Source organism: Pleurodeles waltl, chromosome 4_1 (genome assembly GCF_031143425.1).
Source record: "Pleurodeles waltl isolate 20211129_DDA chromosome 4_1, aPleWal1.hap1.20221129, whole genome shotgun sequence".
Taxonomy (NCBI): domain Eukaryota; kingdom Metazoa; phylum Chordata; class Amphibia; order Caudata; family Salamandridae; genus Pleurodeles; species Pleurodeles waltl.
In genome coordinates this window covers 282,552,335-282,571,991 of record NC_090442.1, presented here as the reverse complement: position 1 = coordinate 282,571,991, position 19,657 = coordinate 282,552,335, and the positions used below count along the sequence as shown (strand labels likewise).

The window sequence follows — 19,657 nt, the reverse complement described above, 5'->3', positions numbered from 1 at the left end:
GCCATGACTCTAAGGGCCAGATGTAGCAAAGGGTTTTTCCCATTCTGTGTCAATGGGAAAATGTGTTCGTACATATGGCCCTAACTGCTTTACGAGTATTTGGTCACGTCCATGTTACTCACCTAAGGCTTTTCTTGTCTGCCTTGCAGTCTCATATGGATGACATGAGAATATCTTTGTCTTCCATGTTAAGAAGTTCCACATATCCAAATTAATCACTCAGTTTGACAGGTCTGACAGTAATGTGCTAACGCATAAATACAGCAAATGTGTATGCCCGTCTTTGTGTTTGCTAACAGAATAAAATCAGAGCTATTGGCATTGGTAATGTTTGATTCTGCTGGTGCACAAGAAAATCTAAAATTAGAGTGAGGACGTACAGAGAAGTGCTCCTGGCCTCTCAAGCCACAAGACTATCTGATTCCAGAATGGCCACCATAGCAGGATGGTTGACACTGCAAACACTCTTTATTTTTCATTGGTGGCCATCGTGGAACAGGCAGGTCATCTTTCCTGATAAAATAAGATACCCGTTCCACCTGCTAGCATGCTCCTCATCAACTTCCCTTTGCTGGGACTGAAATGCACTGGCTCTGGGAAATCAGAAATGGGTACAGCCACCGGTACAGTGCAGCCACTGCCATGAGCTACAATGGCAAGGGCATCATCTTCTCAGTGCCAACCTCCTGGCTACTTGCCTTTGCATTGCATGTGATACCAGGGCAGGCACCACTGTCGTCCCCACACACATTTGCATACCCCCAATACCATTCTGAAGACTCCAGTAGCCAAGATGGATGTTGGGACTTTGAGGGAGACATGGGGGTGACCAAATCCACTCAAAGGCAAGTAGTTAAAGCACTATGGCACTTACAACCCTGGTGGTCGGTGTTAAAGCGGCGTTAATACCGCCAAGAGGCCAGCGATAAAAAAATGGGATTTTGTCCCTGGCGGTAACCGCCATCAAAGACCACCACTTTAAAACACCGACTGCCAGGGTGGTAACGGCCGCTGGGCTGGAGACTGGTCTCCAGCCCAGCGGTCGTCACAATCCCACCCTTGGGATTACGACCCGGCCTACCGCCATGGTTTTCATGCCAAACTTACCTCCACGAAAACCATGGCGGTAGGCACTATCAGTGCCAGGGAATCCCCGCCCCACTCCCCCTCCCCAGGGTCCTCCCACACCCTCCCCCTCCCTCTCCTGCCCCCCTGGCACATACACACACCCACACGCGCACCCATGTACACACATGCACACATGCATGCACACATCCATACCCACACACCGCAACACACACCAACATTCCTTGTCACACACATGCATTCACCACACACAACACTCACAATCACTTATTCACGCAGGCATTCAATGTGACTCACACCCGCATGCATGCATTCCCAAACCTACACACACACACACCACACATACACACAACACCCTCTACCCCCTCTCCTGTCGGAGAACCCGACTTACCTGCTTGCAGGGGGTCCTCCTGCTGGAGACGGTCGCAGCGGTGCTGTCAGCAGCAGCGTCCGCCAGCAAAACACTGCCAGGCCGTATCATTGCTCATGATACGGTCGGTGGCATTTTGCTGGCGTGGCGGTGCTGCTGTCAGCAGCGCTGCTGTCTGCCGCCATGACCGTTGGTGGTGTTCTGCCAGCATTCTGGAGGAATACCATCGGCGGTCATGATACGCGTAGACGGCTGGTAGCCACGGCGGCGGTATGTTGGCAGCCGTCACCGTGGTGGTAGGCGGTAGTTACCGCCAATGTTGTAATGAGGGCCTATATCTTCAAAACCTGCAACTAGATATATTTTAAGAATAACAATGTTTCACCCCTTTGCAATGTTTGCTAGAAGCTGATGGCCCTGGCACTGCCTGTGCCGCAGTCTGCTATCCATCATGTACCATGATGTGAAGTTCACAGGACTGTGCAGAGCTGCACCCTGTGGGTGACACACCGTGCACTGGTGCTTAAACCAACAGCCTAAAGTGAAGCCAGCTGGCAGCTGCACTGGTTGAGGGCATGGGGATGTTTGCAGCAATAACCCCATTTTATTTTTATGTAATCAAATACAAACTCCTTTGCTAGTCACCACTACAAAATGTAATCCTTACGTGGGCTGAGTGAAGAGGTAAGCAACAAAGCAAGCCCATGACTGAAGGTGGGAGGAGGGGGCTAACCTAAGGCTTGCAGTCTGTATTTGTGTGTTTTGATGACACGTGAGTTAGCTGTCTGTGGCTAGACCTAAAATGGAAGGACCAAATATTATGGCTGATTGCTTCACCTACCACCATGTCAAGTGGTGTTTTGGTTAATCTTAAACGTTTACAGCAAAATTAAAAGGATAGTTGATTAAACATCTAATAGAAGATGGTATTTCGATTGCCATTATTCTTAATTTAACAAGATTGACAAAGTTGTACTCTTGTTCCGTGAACACTAAAAATTCCTGCAATAGACACCACATCCAGAACCTATTCTGCTGTATTCCTTGTCGACCTTACTATCAATTTGAAATAGAGGTCTAATAGCCCTTTAGTCCCAAACATAGAACCATGTTATGGGGACTTGTATTTAAAAATACAGCAATATTTATGTTCAACAACCATTCCCCACTTCGTTTGGGAATTAATTTAATTTTAGAAAAAATAAACAAAACCATGTGTACACACATGGATTAGTGCATCAGTCATGGTGTATTAGTGCATCAGTCATGCAAAATCGGAACAGCTGGTGTATCCTGGCAAACCATACCATATAGTATAGAAACAACAAGGCACACCTCTTTTTGATTAAGGAAATCAGCTTTCACATGTTCCATTTATAACTAATCTACACAAGTGTTATCTTCCCTTTGAATTTGTATTGAGCTCTCGATAAAAACGTGGCTAATCAACAGCACACAACAATAATTTGGCACACACAGTACAATAGTATAAATACAGCGGTCTTCATTCTCCAAGTTGCAGTAGGAAAGTCTTAGGAAAATGTGCGGTTTGGTCTGTTTTCAAAACCATTAGAAAGGAACATACAATATTCCAGTTTCAAGCCACTGAGCCACAATTTTCTGTCATGGCTAGCACGTCCAGTGACTTCTTGCCTCAACATCTGCATAACACTTAATTGTGCAACGTTACAACGGATGTTGTTATCCAAGATCTTCATTACATGTCACTCTGACCTTAGAATAGCAACGTTTTTTTCATATTATTGGATATAATGGTAATCTGACATAAATTGGATGCCTATCCTAAAAGCCTTTGATATGTAGCTACATTATCAGTGGTCAAAACCTGTTTTTGTATAACAACAAATAATACGCTCAGGTAAAGTTTAAAATAAAAAGGACAGACATTCATCCAATTATGGTCTCCTTGGGATTTTGTTGATAAGCCCTCCGTCATTGCGCCGTAGTTATTTATAAGTAAGCAAATCACTGCTCATATTTGCACTTTCGCAAATTTAGGTGATACTCATCTTGCACTAGTGATGCAATGTACCACTATAAATGCAATACGAGAAAAGGGTGACTGGTACTGCCAGCTCTAAACCACGGATTTTCTCCTTCTCTGTTTTCACTCGTTCTTCCCATTAATGTCCCCTTTTCATCTATTCCAGACCTTGTTTTTGTCATTGCTATTCTCCCGCAGCTCAAGCTCGATAATATTTCAATGCATCCTCTGCATGCATGTGCAGGAGTAGTTTTTGTTCTTCTGGGCCTCTGTTGAATGGACATGGAAAGGCTGAGGACGTGTAAGGGCTGTCCTCCGCAGACTTTGGGTTTGCTGATAGACATCATATTTCTACCTTCCTTTTCAAATTCATATCAACCTGAAGGCCATAGTTTATGCAATTTGTATTTTAGGGACTAGTTTACAAAACTATTATGGGAAAAAGCCTCACGGATTGTTTTTTGTGCAAGGCGTCCCTTCTCGCACAAAAACAGTCCTGCATGCAACGTATGCACCCTGGCACCATGGGGCAAGGATGCCTACGTTGGCACTAGGCTGCCAAAAGACGGCCAGCTCCCAGGGAAAGGACAAGAATGCACCGTATTGGATTAATCCTGAACATTCCGGACCTTTCCCTGTGATCAGTGGCGTAGCGTGGGTTGTCAGCACCCGGGGCAAGGCAAGTAATTTGCGCCCCCTAACCCGGGGCAAGGCAAGTAATTTGCGCCCCCTAACCCGTGGATTTTAGCACTCGAGTCTCTTCCAAGATGTTGCGCCTGGTGCGGCCGGCCCCCCCTGCACCCCCCACGCTACGCCACTGCCTGTGATGCAGGGCAGCACAGCAATGTGATTTGCTGTGCTGCCCTCTGCCTGCGCCTCAAAGCTCACAAATATGGTCAAAGGTCGTTACGCAAAATTCTTTTAGATTTGCAAGAAGTGGGTGCGCAATTTGCAACCACGTTTTGCTAAAGTAAATTTTGTATATCAGGCCATTACCTCCTAATTTAATTGGATTTCCCTTTATGTTGCTTCTGCTAAATCGTGCGCTGCCCTTCTGTGCAATGACATTCCAGCTGTTTAAGAGATCACTCACCTCAAATCAACCGATTGCTTGCCAAGATCACCTGTACATCGTTAGACTTCTTTAAGACTGTGTATGAGGTTTTTATAGAGTATTTTACGGTTTATTGCAACAGCCGAAAAGAGATAATTGAATTGCTGTGCTGGGAGGTACAAAAATACAAGGTGCAAGAATTTTATGAGGGTCCCCTCTCCCTGATCCCTTTGCCCTCTTTTCCAGTCCTCATAAACATGTATTAAAAAACAGGATTTTAATCGTATTAGCATACTGATTTTTTACAATAACTTTTTACAATTGTTTAACCTTATGTTGTTATATCGTCAAATTACTTGTGTGTGTGCTCATTGGTTGAATGTTAATGATGTTACTACAAATGTCACTAAAACTTTTACACTTAAAAAAACTATGGCATAAGGTACTTTGGTGAACAAAAACAAATATTTCGAAGCCTGTTGTTGGTTTAAATGAGTGTTCTATCCAAAGCTGCATGATGTTGTCAGTCTCTGGAATTCTTTTCTACGTGGCTGCTTGCTGGAGCCAGGAAGGGCACTGTTGGACCTGACATCCTTGGCGTGGTTTGCCCCCAACTCTTTGCCTCTCATCCTCCCATTTTGCTGACTGTTTTCACTGGCTTTAGGAAGGCCCACTACCCCTGCTAACCAGTGCTAAAATGCTTGGGCTCTTTCCTTTAAACGTGGTGAAATTGGCTTACACGCAATTGTCACATTTAATTTACTTGTAAGTCCTAGTAAAGAGGTACTTACATGTATGCTGGGCCTATAAGTTGAAAGCTACTAGTAGGCCTGCAGCACTTATTGTGCCACCTACCATCCTCTCACCCCTCCATGCAAAGCCTTTTTTGGCTATTTGGAATAGTTCGCGCTTAGGCCTTTATAACTTTTTGTCCACATAAGGTGCCCATCCCAAATTTGCCGCCTTTCCCAACATCCTGATTTTAAAGGTACTCACGGTTTGTGGATTCCCCTGGAGGGGATCCGGCAATTAGCCAAAATACAACTAAATGTTGGGTTTTTGGGGAAAAATGTGGAAAAAGTGCTGCAGAAGAAAGCATCTGTTTTGTTCTGTGCATCGGTTTTGTTCTGTTCAAACAGCATCAGTGAAGGGTTTGCGGTGATAAAATCACCATATTACTAGCTTTCAGGAACAAGCAGACTCGAGTCAGAAAACTAAATTTTTCAATACAGTTTTGCATTTTACTGGGACGTAGCCCAATTTCCCTATTTGTTGTGCTTTCAATCTCCTTTCAGTTAGTGGTAGAAATGGGTGTAACACCAATATTGGTTCTCAGAAGGCTATACATTTCTGAAAAATAGACAACATTTTGAGTTCATCAAGTGGTCATTTGTGTAGATCCTTCACGTTTTTCCTATAGAAAGTAACAGTTGAAATAAAATACATATTAAATTGAGTTGAAAAAACAGCCATTTATGTCCACTATTTCATTTGCAACTTCTTCTAACAATGGTAGATTTTCTAAAGTAATATACTACTACACCCTCTAGAGCCTTCTGGTTGTGAGGATATATAGGGCTTGTAGGTTCACCAAGAACCCGAGGTACCCAGAGCCTATAACTTTACTGCACTTTGCAATAGTTTTTCATTTGTGTACCGGGCATACAGGAATTCATTTGGCAAAATATAACAAGTGAAAAATAGGTATCAAGGAAACCTATATATTTCCGAAGTGGGCATAAGATATGGAGTTTAGAAACAGTAGTTATTTGCACATCTCTGAATTTGTGGGTACCTATACGAGCATGTGAATTAGAGGGCATTTCTCAAAATGATTTATTTTTACACACTGTTCTACATTTGTAAGGCACAAATGCAGAGAACGACAATTGGCACTAACACCTGTTCTACTATTCTGTGTTCCTCCAAGTCTCCCAATAAAAATGGTACCTCACTTGTGTGGGTAGGCCTAGTGCCTGCGACAGGAAATGGCCCAAAATGCAACATGGACACATCACATTTTTCCACTGAAACCTAACCCTTTTTTTGCAATGTGCCTAGCTGTGGATTTTTGGACCCAATACCTAGGGAAACCTAGCACACCTGTACATTTGTGAAAACTACACACCAAGGGGAATTCTGGATGGGGTGACTTGTGTAGCTCTCACCAGGTTCTGTTACCCAGAATCCGTTTCAAACCTCAAAATGTGTCTAAAAACTCATTTTCCTCACATTTCTGTGATGAAAAGTTCTGGAATCTAAGGAGAGCCACAAACGTCCTTCCACTTAGCATTTCCCCAAGTCTCCTGATAAAAATGGTACCTCATGTGTGTGGGTAGGCCTAGTTCCCATGACAGGAAACGGCCCAGAACGCATCGTGAGCGCATCTCTTTTTTCAATTGAAACTAAATCTTTTTTTGCAATATGCCTAGCTGTGGAGTTTGGGCCTTAGCTCAGCAGACACCTAGGAAAACCTAGCAAACCTGTACATTTTTTAAAACTAGACATCTAGGGGAATCTAGGATGGGGTAACTTGTGTGGCTCTTTCCAGGTTCTGTTGCCCAAAATCCTTTGCAAACCTCAAACTTTGTCTAAAAAACACATTTTCCTCACATTTTTATGATGGAAACTTCTAGAATCTGCAGGGAGCCACAAATGTGCACCTACCCAAGTCTCCTGATAAAAATGGTACCTCACTTGTGTGGGTAGGCCTAGCACCTGCAAGAGGAAACACCTCAAAACGTATTGTGGAGACACAAAAATTATCTAAATAGACACCTCAAGGTCCCTAGTTTTCAGAAATGTCTGGGCGTGGTAAGTTTCCTAGAAGGCTGTCGAGCCCAGGACCAAAAATGCACTCTGCTTTGGGCACCCACACAAAAGATATATCATTTTTATCAGGAGACCGAGGGGAACGCTGGGTGGTCAGAACTGTATGCTGGTGCATTGATCCCACAACGTTCCCACAGAGAAATGTGAGAAAAATGTAACCTTGTAGCAAAATTTGATGTTTGCAGTAGATTCTGGGTAAGAAAATGCTGGGAGATCCACGTAAGGCACACCGCCAGCCAAGTGCTAAGCCAAACACTAGTCCACACACACTGCCATTCAAGCGCAAGTCCACACACTGATGGCAGTAAACACTCAGCCAGCCAAACGCCAGAACACACAGACCGTCAGCCGAACTCCAGTTCACATACACACACAGAAACTCTCCCTGGTATCTAATGGTTTTCTGCACCCCTTGGGGGCAGGTGAGCCTAAAAATATAGCTGATCTGCCCCCAAGGGTGGCAGAAACAGCCAAAATGTATGCCCAATAAAACAGGGAAGTGACCCTTGCCTATGGGGCAGCTCCCTGACATGCCCATAAACATATCCGTGGTGCTTAGAGGGCTTTCTGCCCCCCACACACACCTTGGGGGGCAGTTCGGGTGTAATAACCACCATCTGCCCCCTGGGGGTGCAGAAAGACAGTGCCCATTTTTTTGGGGGTGGGGGCATTGCCATGCCCATTCTGGGTAGCCCCTCCTTTAAGCAAAGAAAAAAGTAGTTCCTGGTGCCTAGTGGGCTTTCTGCCCCCCCCCCTGCCAGGAGGGCAGACTAGGGGCAGAAAGACATTGTCCTCACTCATGTGGAGTGGGGGCATGGCCATACCCATAGTGGGCAGCCCCACCCCTCTTTGTCTAGTGGGCTTTCTACGTCACCAGGGAGCAGATTTGGAGTAGAAAGACTCTGCCTATTTTTTGCAGGGGTGGAGGTATCACCATGCCCATTCTGGGCAGGCCCTATCCTTTCCTAAACCCAAAAAAATCCCTGGTCCCTAGTGGGATTTCTGCCCCATGGGGGGTAAATCGGGGGCTATTGTCCACAGGGGGGGCAGAAAGACTGATTATGCCCATAAAATTAAGGGGGGAGTAAAAGCCCTTCCCCAAAGGGCCATTCCCTCCTCCCTGGTGTCTAGTAAGTGGATCCCTATTTGGGAATTTCCCTCCTATGGTGATCCCCAAGCAGGAATCCACTAGGGAAGGGCACCATTGGAAAGGGGAGATTCTCCCCTTTCCAATGATAGCTCTCCCATCTGCCTCGGTTCTTTGGGGGCTGCGCTAGCCCCTGAGCACTAAGGCAGAGAAAGTGAAATGAACAGATAGGCTCATTTCACTTTCGTTTTCACTGAAATGACATCAGCGCACAATGCTCGCTGCTCGTCATTTCAGTGAAAATTAAATATAGCCTTGAGAGCTGGAAAAGCTGGAAAAGCTCTTTCCCAGCTCCTAAGGCTGTGTATAGAAAAATAAAATCCCGTCTACTGTAAACAGCAGAAGGATTTGATGGGCGTGTGCAGAGGTCTTAATGGTTACATCCTCAGCACATGACTACCAGTGCTCATGACAGAACCGTTCAGTCATGAGCACTGAAGGGGTTAAAGCATATCTCAGGCCTTCCTCTGCAGCCTGAGTGTGCCATTTTGACGTGGTAATATAAACCTCATTCCAGGCCTAACCCGACTTTATTAATACTAATAGGACACCCCTAAGGTAGGCCTTAAACAGCCCTGAGGGCAGGGTGGAGTTTTTAAAAAAAGTGGGACATGTACTTTTAACTTTATGTGTCGTGGTATTTAATTTGGTTTTCACAACTGCAAGGCCTACCTGCCCCATAGGATAACATTGGGTTACATTATGACATTGAATAAGTGATTGGTTTCAATTGGGAGCTAGTAGGGATCTTGAGTTTGGTGTCTAAAGAATTGTAATTTAAACCCCTCTTTAATGGTAAAATCAGATTTAAGCACATTTTAGGTCATAATTCTAAAACAATGCCACTTTTAGAAATTTGGCATTTTCTCGTCCTAACCATTTGGTGCCTGCAGCCTGTATCCTGGGTCATATGACTGGGTATAGCTGGCAGTTGGTGTTTGCATATTGGTCCAAGACAGTAAGACAAAGGGGAACAGGTCTTGGCAGTATTGGCCATCTCCCACTCGTTGAGGGGGAAGAGCTGTCCCCTACCACAATTGCATATCACAAAGGGTCTGCCAAAGCACTCTCACAAAGTGTTTGACACTAGTCTTTTGTGACCCCAGACATGCTGGGGCCAGGGCAGGGAGGCAGGAAACACCTTTGGAGGTGGAAAACTCCATACCTTAGACCCACCTCTTCAGTACACCTCTGGACCCATGCAACACTCGAAGAACTGTTTTGCTGCTCTTCTGCTATACTGCTGTCTGAGAGAGAAGGACCGAAGCTGCATCTTGTACCCAGAACTACCAGAATGACTCCAAGGGCTAATTGGCTGGCCTCCTGATCAGAGCCTCAGGGACAGAAAGGCTCCAACAACCTTGAACCTCGCACCTGGACCCTACCTGCTGTGGGTCTTGCCCTCCAAGTGCTGTCACCCCAGTCCTGGACCCTTGGAAATAGAGCTGAAAGTGCTTTGCCAGCCGAGTTATGGTCCTATGAAAGAAAACAAAGCAGTGCAACACATGTCCTCACAGTCGCTTCGGAACCAGCACCTCGCATCGCAGCCTGCAATGTCCTCAGAACTACTGCTGTGCATTACATCCTCTAAGCCGTCCTTCACATCGACGACATCCTACATGACAACCTGAGACTGCACTGCAGCCCCACAGCTTCTTCAGAACTGCCGCTGCGCAACGTGCTTGAAGGAGGATTTTACATCGCAAGCCACTCGTCGATGGTATCCTTGACGACCTATCAGGACTCCACATTGCAGCCCCCCATCTTTGACACAGGATCTCACAACACTCTGCATACAAGGATTTAAGATATTTTATTCAGCAGGCCTACCTGTATCCTGCCCGTGCTCTATCGCGGTTGGCCTGCACTTGTGACTTTGTCCCTTTCTGGCACAACCAGATAATCACAGTTGGTGCTTTGGGCTTTTGGGCACTATTTCCACTTACATTTCTTAAATTGCATATTTCTGGTTCTACTGATTGGATTTTTGTCATTTTTGTCTCAAAATATCTCATTAAATTTTACTCTATTTTTCTAACTTGTTCTGAGATTTTTCTTGTGTTTTCACATTGTTACTATTTGAATAACTGCATAAATACTTTATATGTTCCCTCTAAGCGAAGCCTGTCTGCTTTGTGCCAAGCTACCAGAGGGCTGAGCACAGGTTAATTTCAGTTTTGCATGTGTTTCCCCCTGACGGAAATTTTGGTTGCCGCTTGAGTAAAGTTTTACCCTCCTCAACCAGTAATCCAGTTTCCTAAAGTCAGGGACCAGTGTATTTAGGATAAGGTTATCTTGGAAAGGGGTCATGCGTGAGTGATGTCACAATTCTCAGAAACCCCTACCTTAAATCTATAATGCAAAGTTATATTTTCTACCTCTGTGTCTAATTTCTCACCGCGTAGCTTTTTTGATCGAAGGTTAAATGTTTTTTGCCACTTCTATGGATTTTGAGCCTTTGAATAAATTTTATTCTGAGCACTTATTAGACATGCATATTATCTGCGAATGAGCATGTCACTCATTATACACAAGCAATATCTGCCAGTGTCGAATATAGATTAATTTGCCATAAGACCATTACTGGTAAGAGTTAAATCGTAATCACTGGTGCAAAATGCATCCGATTTTAACCCACTAAAAGCTCACACTGTGCAGTCATCCAGGGTCTTCTGGTGGACACTCAGATTGTCCTTTGAGCGAAACTATGTGTTCTTCTTCTTTTTTGAGAAACCAGTAACTTTAAACAGAGGATGTTTCACAATGATCCAAGTTATCAGAAATTCAGGATGGCTGCTGATCATGTAAAGGTGTTCAATTTACATTTTTTGCATGTACATATTTCTTATGGGCATATCCCAAAACCCTGCCACGGATCCAGCCTCCTTAGGCAATCGTTGAAAACCCCAGCTAAGAAACCTAAAAGAATGATCTTTCAGGAAATTGGAAGCAAAATAAAATATTTGCAGAATATCTATGACTTACCTGTGCAAGATCAGTTTTCGAAGCCAGAACATATTTTACTAAACGTAACAATCGATTTTTTTTCGTTTAAACACGACCTTTTCAGATTTGTTACAGATTTTTTTTTCTATAAACGTCACACAACTTTTGGCAGTTGGTACTCTACAGCTCTATTTAAGTTCTATTCTAATACACAAACACGCATGCGGATTCATCGTTTTCAAGAACAGATCCTTTGCACTGTGATCTAAAAATGGCGCCAATGAGCAATACTGAAATATACTTAAGAATAAGCACACGCAGCTGAAATCTTTCTGATAATTGTACAAAATATATGTTCAAATGTTCTATGTTTTTTTCCTCGAAGGGGACTACTAAGAAAAATTGCTTGTGACCATAAACATTAAATGTCACTGAATTCTGCGATTAAAATGTTATTTTCTTCATTTGCCAAATGGTTGAGGGAATGGAGCCATTCGGCCCTTCCTCTGCCACTCAAAATCTGTCCTGCCGACCTAAACTCAATCCGTTCCTGACACCATAATCTGATAACAGAATGGCCACATGAGTGGGCATAAAGCGAGCTGTTGAACGGTAAAACGTACCCCGATTGCCCCAGCTGCTAACTAAACTGTTCTATTATCAGCACATAAGTTGCTGGTGCCCAAAGCTCTCTTCTGAATCTCGCAGCTGCTGCAATTAAATGTGCGAACATGGAACACCGAGGCAGTCTAATCCTAGAGCGATCTCGGATCCATTTACAGCCACTCCCTGCCCCTCCAGCTCACTCTTGCAGCTTTCTCCCTTTGTGGCGCTTGTTCGTTTTTCTCTTCCTCCGTCTTTCCCATAGGTGTCTTTTGCTCACAGTAAATGCTTGAGGCAGAAAAATAAGTGCCGGCCCTCAAACATATGTGCCAGTGTCCCCGCATCGGAAACCACCGGCCCAAATTAAGCTTTGTCAGTTATTGTACTCTCGCTGTGTTCAACTGGAATGTAAGCAGTGCTCCCGCTTTTATAGTAGTTTTTTTTTTAACAATTCAATTTATGTTTATCTGTAATTATTTTTGGCCTTCCTGTCGGCATTAAGCCATATTATATATTTTGTGTTTTGGGAGCAAAAGGAGTTATAACATGGTATGTTTCCACATTTAACTCAGACATTCAAACATGCGTGGAAGCCTGTCGCGTTTTAGCAGATTAAGCAGCCGCATTAAACAAAACACTACACCCATAGATAGATCCATTAGCTTTATACTACAAACATATACTAACAAATGCCTTTTTTAAGGAAAGCTGATCCTTTTTTTTTTTCCTCCCTATTTGTCCATCTGTTCTTTTGCCTGGAATTCATGAAAGACAGCATGGAGGGTCTTTAAAAAAAAGCATGATTTTTCAGTATTTTTCCACTTTTTTTTCTGTCTGTATTTATCTGTAAAAATCTGCAAAAACGGAAAATGGGAGCCTTAAATGTAAATTTCAGCAACCACGTTACAGTTCATGCTGCCAGTGAAGCCAATATAGGGCTACAAGAGAGCCAGAAGCAGACTGGGGGACAAACAAGCTGTGTATCTCGTCCCCCACTCTTGCGCACGTTCACCATGTACCTATGCTAGCTGTCAGAAGCACAGAAACAAAGCTATCTAATGCCCCGAATTATTCTTCGAGGTGTAATTGCATGTCTGAGGCTTCCCGGGTTTTTTTTTAACTTGCCTTCAGTACTTCAGCCTTGAGGGAAGGGAATGTAATCTTGTTCAATGTGATGAAATGGAGACATTCACATTCAATGATCTGCATTGTATTTATTCGAAGTATTCATGTTACATTTTATGAGTATGAAATCTTAGTCTTAAAAATCATGTGAAAGTTTATACAAATAGAATATGTACATTTGTTCAATCAAAATATATAAAACACGTAAAGAATTTAGAAATCCAGAGTTTTAGGGCGCAACTAAGAGTGTTCTAGAACGCGTATCTCATGGGGACAGGACATTGTGTCCTGCGTTGAAAGACAAGAGTTGGGAGTGATTCAAGATTCCACTCATTTTTGTCTTGCTAAGGTCGATACAATTTACTGTGGTGTACATAGTTGGCTGGACCTGCGCTGGCAGTTGTACTGTTGAATGTAGCCTTGGAGGTTGAGGAGATATGTTTCACGCCTGGAGCTTGGTATTGCTGTGACAGGGGCAACACTGGTATTGTTCCTCTCTCATACTTCAATCAATTACTGTCATGATTTGAGTAACACAATTTCACCCTTTTGTGCGTGGCACAGGCTTCGAAACACCATCTACTCCCCCAACCTTCAGATTCTTCCCCTCACATGCCAGCCTACAAAATGTCTGCCACTTTCACATGTGATGTCTCTTAATGGCAGCTAAGACATCCTTCATCCCCCCAGATTTACTCTACCAGTGGAGAGCTAGGTTTGTGTTTGGTTGCAAGTAGTTACTGTTTTTAACCTACAAAGGGAGATGACATACCCATGGCATAGCCAGGGTCCTTGTACAGTGGTGTTACCAGCATTTCTTCAGAGAACAAGCACATGTAGAGATGACACGTTTAGGAGTAAACAATGTATTCATCTTTTACCTCAGCATTTGCGAAAAACAAATTGTAACGATTTCAAACAAGTAAGCTTCATTCTTTGTATTGAGGCCAAAGTGTACAAATCCAACTCGAGGGCAAGGCATCTCACCAAATTTGCAACTAGGGATCATAACTTCAGGTGGGTGGTAGGGGTGTGCAGATTGTTGTTACGCTCGCATAGTTTGTGAAGATTCAGAATTTTCACACTATATAGGCTTATCTTTTGAAATCATACAGTTGCAAAACTTCGCACACTTTTTCTGATGTAGGCGATATATTAAAGCAAGAAACATCTTGAGGAAAACTAGTTTGCGCATAAAAAGTATTGTAGGAAACATTTTCACTTGAAGCTACTGCCCTTGCCTATTTCTCTTATAACTTTAAACAAAGGTATGTGCCTATTTTCAATTTTCTGCTTAGTATTCTCCAAAGTGAATTTGGGGAAATGTATGCACAATTTTCCTGCAATTTTGTGAAATTTCCAAGAAAAGAAATAGACTAATTCACACATCCCTACATAGAAGCCTTTAACTCCTCATTACTCCATACCAGCCTGACTGACACTTATATACAGCGGTGTACTTCTACACCTGGTATGTGTAAGAAATTGGGGTATTATTTGAGGGGGTGAGAACTTACTTCAAATAATAATCACAACCCTTGTCAGGTGGTACCACAAAAATCACTAAATAAACATGTGCTTAATCTTCTGGAAGCTTGGCACAAAGAAGTCTGGCTTAACATAGAGGCAATGTGTAAAGTATTTATGCACTTTTCAAACAGTAATAAAGTGAAAACACAACACAAGAAAAATCCCAAACCCATTTAGGAATGTAGAGAATATTTTAATGAATATAATGGTGCCAAAACAACAAAAAGCCTTCGGCCAGAGATATGAATTTTTAAAGTTTGAGTTAAAAATAACAGCAGAAACCACAAAGCGCAAACCACCGTTATCTGGTTGTGCTAGACCTGTTCAAGTAAAAAAATTAAGGCAGACTGCGATGGAGCATAGGTAGGATCAGGGACCAAGTTCATTCCAGTGGAAAATGTTACCTTCTGACTGAGAAACTTTTATGGAGAAAATGTGGTTGCAGATGGGTCCTCAGCAGGTGAGGCTGCAAGGTAGAGCCGAAGCCCGTGATCACAAGCGCAGGTTGCTGAGGAGCAGGTTCCCGTGCAGTTGTCAATGAAGGCAGGAAAGCTCCCAGCAGGTGAAGTATGAGTTCTGCGGCCATGGAGGCCTCAAAGTCTACGTGTTGCTGCTCTGCATTGGTCCTAATTAAACCCCTCTACATTCACACTTAGAAACTTTTCTGGAAGAAGTCAATGGGGGAAACCAGCAGTCTGATGCTGAGCTGAGCAACGATTTGGCATTGAGGGCGACGGTTTCAATGGCGATCTCAGTTTCCATTGATTCTTAGACAGAAAGTTAGTAAAAAGTTTCAAAGTCCCAGCTTTTGCAGTTTGGACGTCAGAAGTACACTCTCTAACACAAGTCAAGGGTCCAGGACCTGGGGGAACACCTTCGAGGTTAGTGCACATTGCAATAGTGTCCAGGTCTGGATCAATTGGAACTGGTCAGCTGGGCAGTTGCAGGGAGAGAGGCCTCTGGGAGCTCATTGTCTCCTTGTAGCTCAAGGAGGAGGTCTGCCAACTGACACTTAGATCATTTCTGGGGTCCTGGGTTCAAGGCAAGTAGGTCCAGTCTTCTTTCGGGTTCTTCAGACAGCAAAGCAGTCCTTCTTATGATTCTTCTCAGGTCACAGAGTGTTCTGAAGAGAGGTCTGTGGAGTCCACTGTTATGCCCAGTGCCAGACTGTGACAGCAAGACAAGCCTTTGTCCACACTTTACACCAGTTCTGGTCAGTTTGTCCACCCCACTGAGTTCAGTGCCAGCCTTGCTAGAGAGACAAAGGGGAGGCATGCTTAGCTGTGAGATTCCTCTGCCAAGTTAGACATCCTTTGAATCTCAGGAAGGGGCTGGGCACAGGCACCCCGAACATCCTTTCAAGGATGGAATCCACTCCACTTACAAGGCCCTTTGTCCACTGTTGAGAGCAAAACACATCTCACCACAGGGGAATTATCAGGTGACACTGGACACTTTTTGTCTGCTGCCCAACTGAAATTAAACACTACAAGTGGTTATAGGGAAGCCCAATGTTTTCCTGTGGGAGACCCAGCCTTACCACAGTGAAAAATGACTTTCAAGGTTTTTCACTGCAAGGACATGTAAAACATTAACTGTACCTGTCTATTTTTAAAACATTGTGCACCCTGCCCTATTGGCCTACCTTAGGGATCACAAAAAAGCATCAAAAAGGAAGGTTACGGTACGGCAAAATGTTTATTTTGCCAGGTCAAACTGGGAATTTAAGCCCATACACCCAGGCTGTATTAACATGTCTGGAGACAAGTTGTATAGTACTACTTTAGTGGTTGCCACAATGAGTGCTGCAGCCCCTTAGTAGCATTTAATTCACAGGTCCTGGGTACATGTATTACCATATGCCAGGGACGTATAAGTAAATTAAATGTGCCAATCTGGGTGTATGCCACTATTACTTGGTGTAAAAGGAAGAGCATAAGCACTTTACTACTTGTTAGCAGAAGTAAAGTCCCATGGCCAATAAAAATTGGTTCAGCTATAGAATGCTTATTTGGACTTACTATGTCTCAGATATGGAACAGACAGTAGATCACTTAATCCGGGATCCTCTTCTTCTTCAAATAGAATTTAAAGCCTGTACGCCTATTATTTTTGGCAATTTTATTTACAGAATGACTGATCTTTCTGTGGTATCCATAGCAAGGTCAGAGTCACAATAAACACACAATCTTGATCAGTTTAATAGAGACTGATATGGTCTCATCGAACTTGGAGGGAATGATTCACAGCCATATTTTATCTATCAATCAATTGTGTTATAATCTGCGAATGGCAAATATCACATATAACACATTTTACAACCATAAAAGACTAACAGACACAATTTGTTAAAATTATTTACTTCAAAAGAGTTGAGCCCAGTACCTCATACTCCAGCCAGGATTAAATGAGGTATCTGTGGGTCTGGTGCTTATCTAGATGGAGTGTGGTGCTTCACTAATGCACTTGAACCTGTGGTTGAGTTCATAAATTGATTGGACACTAAAGTCCAGAGGGCCTAAGGAATGAGAGGTAGAATGGTTTGGGGCACTCTGGAGACAGATTGTTGCCTGTAACTGTCTTCGCAGTACTTGATCATACGGCAACAAATGGTAGAGAGTCATGGATGTTGATTTACTCTAATACCAGGCTGGTGGAAGTGACATCAGGGTCCCCATGGCATGTAGCTCACACTTTTCCTGTTTTGTGCCATGGCGCACCTTCAAGCAGGGGTGCCGTCCACAAACAGGGAAAGTGTGCCCTATTACGTTGGCAGGGCAGCCGCAAACTCATGCTGACCTGGGGGCAATGCATTAAAGTGAAATATGGAGCGGTTGCTCCAAAGCTGTGCTGTGTTTCTCTGTGCAGTTAGCAACCAGCCTGCACTTTCAGAAGAGATTAGAGTTCCTCCTTGCAGGTGGATGCAGTGAGTGACTGCACCCGCATGCAAGGGGTAGCTGGGGGTCCATGGGGCTCCTTTACATCCCTTGAGTGGGTTGCCTTCAGGTGGCACACAGACAGTGTTCACCTTTTTGTGGCACACTTTCAGTGCTCATCATGACAACTTCTTTGCCTCTGTGCCCATGGCCACAATATTGCCCTGGCGCAGAGGCAAAGCTATCCCCTGGTTTGCATGGGGCCACGCCCTCGTACAAATGAGGGAATGCCCTCTTGACATAGCTCTGTTGCTACATGTGTGCCAGAGCTATCAGTATTACAAACAGGGCTGCGCAAGCATCTGCGGCCCCACGCTGTAGCACTAGAGTGCCCTGCGGGCGCATAGAGTGGGCACAAATGCCCGTTGTGCCCTGTAGCATTTTCTGTAATATGACCTGGGGTGCATTTTGACCGCATGACAACTTCAAAGGGTTATGCCTTTCTTCTAGCCTACAGACATCAACAGACTCACGTTTGCTACTGAGGCACCAGGGAAAGATCGAGGAGTGGAAACTGTTTACTTTTCTCCTGCCTGTGCCATCATGACCCCTGCAGAAAGGACAATACAAAGGTTATCAAAGCATTTGCTACCCTTGGATGCCCCTATTTGATGTCTGCATAGGGCGGTAAAAGACTACAAGTAGGGAGTGAATCTGTAAGAAATGGGAAAAAAGAGAAATCAGAAAGTGGGAGGAGTCGAATGGAGACCTGATGTCCCTGAGGAAGAGGAGGGGACAATAAAGGAGGACACCAAATATCGAGAATTATCAGTTGGCGAGGAAAGGGGCGTTAGTAGTGCCCTTGATCGAGGGCCACTTAGGCGTGGCACAAAGAGTGAGATGTGATTTACAGTGTGATGAGTGGCTGAGAGATCATGATTATATGACGGAACACCGAATTAAAAACAACTACTAACCTTAACAACGAGGTCGGAACACCGACCTCGTCCTTACTACTAATGATTTTACCACGAATGCCTTAACAACGATATTTCGTTGTAAAGGCATTCCTGATAAAATCATTAGCAATAGGCACCATTTACCCTACATCCCTCACCCCACCCCCCCAACCCCACCCCAAAACCTAAAACCCGCTGACCCCCCACCCACTCCCCAAAACCAAAAACGCCCCACCCCCCAACCCCACCCTAAAACCTAAAACCCCCTGACCACCCACCCACTCCCCAAAACCAAAAACGCCCCACCCCCCCAACCCCACCCCAAAACCTAAAACCCCCTGACCACCCACCCACTCCCCAAAACCAAAAACGCCCCACCCCCCCAACCCCACCCCAAAACCTAAAACCCCCTGACCACCCACCCACTCCCCAAAACCAAAAACGCCCCACCCCCCCAACCCCACCCCAAAACCTAAAACCCCCTGACCCCCCACCCACTCCCCAAAACCAAAAACGCCCCACCCCCCCAACCCTACCCCAAAACCTAAAAACCCCTGACCCCCCACCCCCCCAACCCCACCCCAAAACCTAAAACCCCCTAACCCCCACCCCCTCCCCAAAACCAAAAACGCCCCACCCCCAACCCCACCCTAAAACCCCCTAACCCCCACCCCCTCCCCAAAACCAAAAACGCCCCACCCCCCCCAACCCCACCCCAAAACCTAAAACCCCCTAACCCCCACCCCCTCCCCAAAACCAAAAACACCCCACCCCCAACCCCACCCTAAAACCCCCTAACCCCCACCCCCTCCCCAAAACCAAAAACGCCCCACCCCCCCCCAACCCCACCCCAAAACCTAAAACCCCCTTACCCCCCACCCCCTCCCCAAAACACCCCACCCCCCCAACCCCACCCCAAAACCTAAAACCCCCTGACCCCCCACCCCCTCCCCAAAACCAAAAACGCCCCACCCCCCAACCCCACCCCAAAACCTAAACCCACCACTTACCTTCGCCAACTCCCTTCTTTGTACCTTAACCACGCATGTTCGTTGTTCAGAACATAAAGTAGTTAAGGCACAAAAATACGAAGTCGTGGTTAAAAAAAGCGTTGTTACGCTTTC

The 19,657-nt window shown here is 44.7% G+C and overlaps 1 protein-coding gene across 3 annotated transcripts in view; it reads left to right on the top strand.

Annotated features, from left to right (window-relative positions):
- PTPRB (protein tyrosine phosphatase receptor type B) overlaps positions 1–19,657 on the top strand; it is a 335,571-nt gene that overhangs the window by 164,082 nt on the left and 151,832 nt on the right. The gene's annotated exons all lie outside the window — the stretch shown is intronic.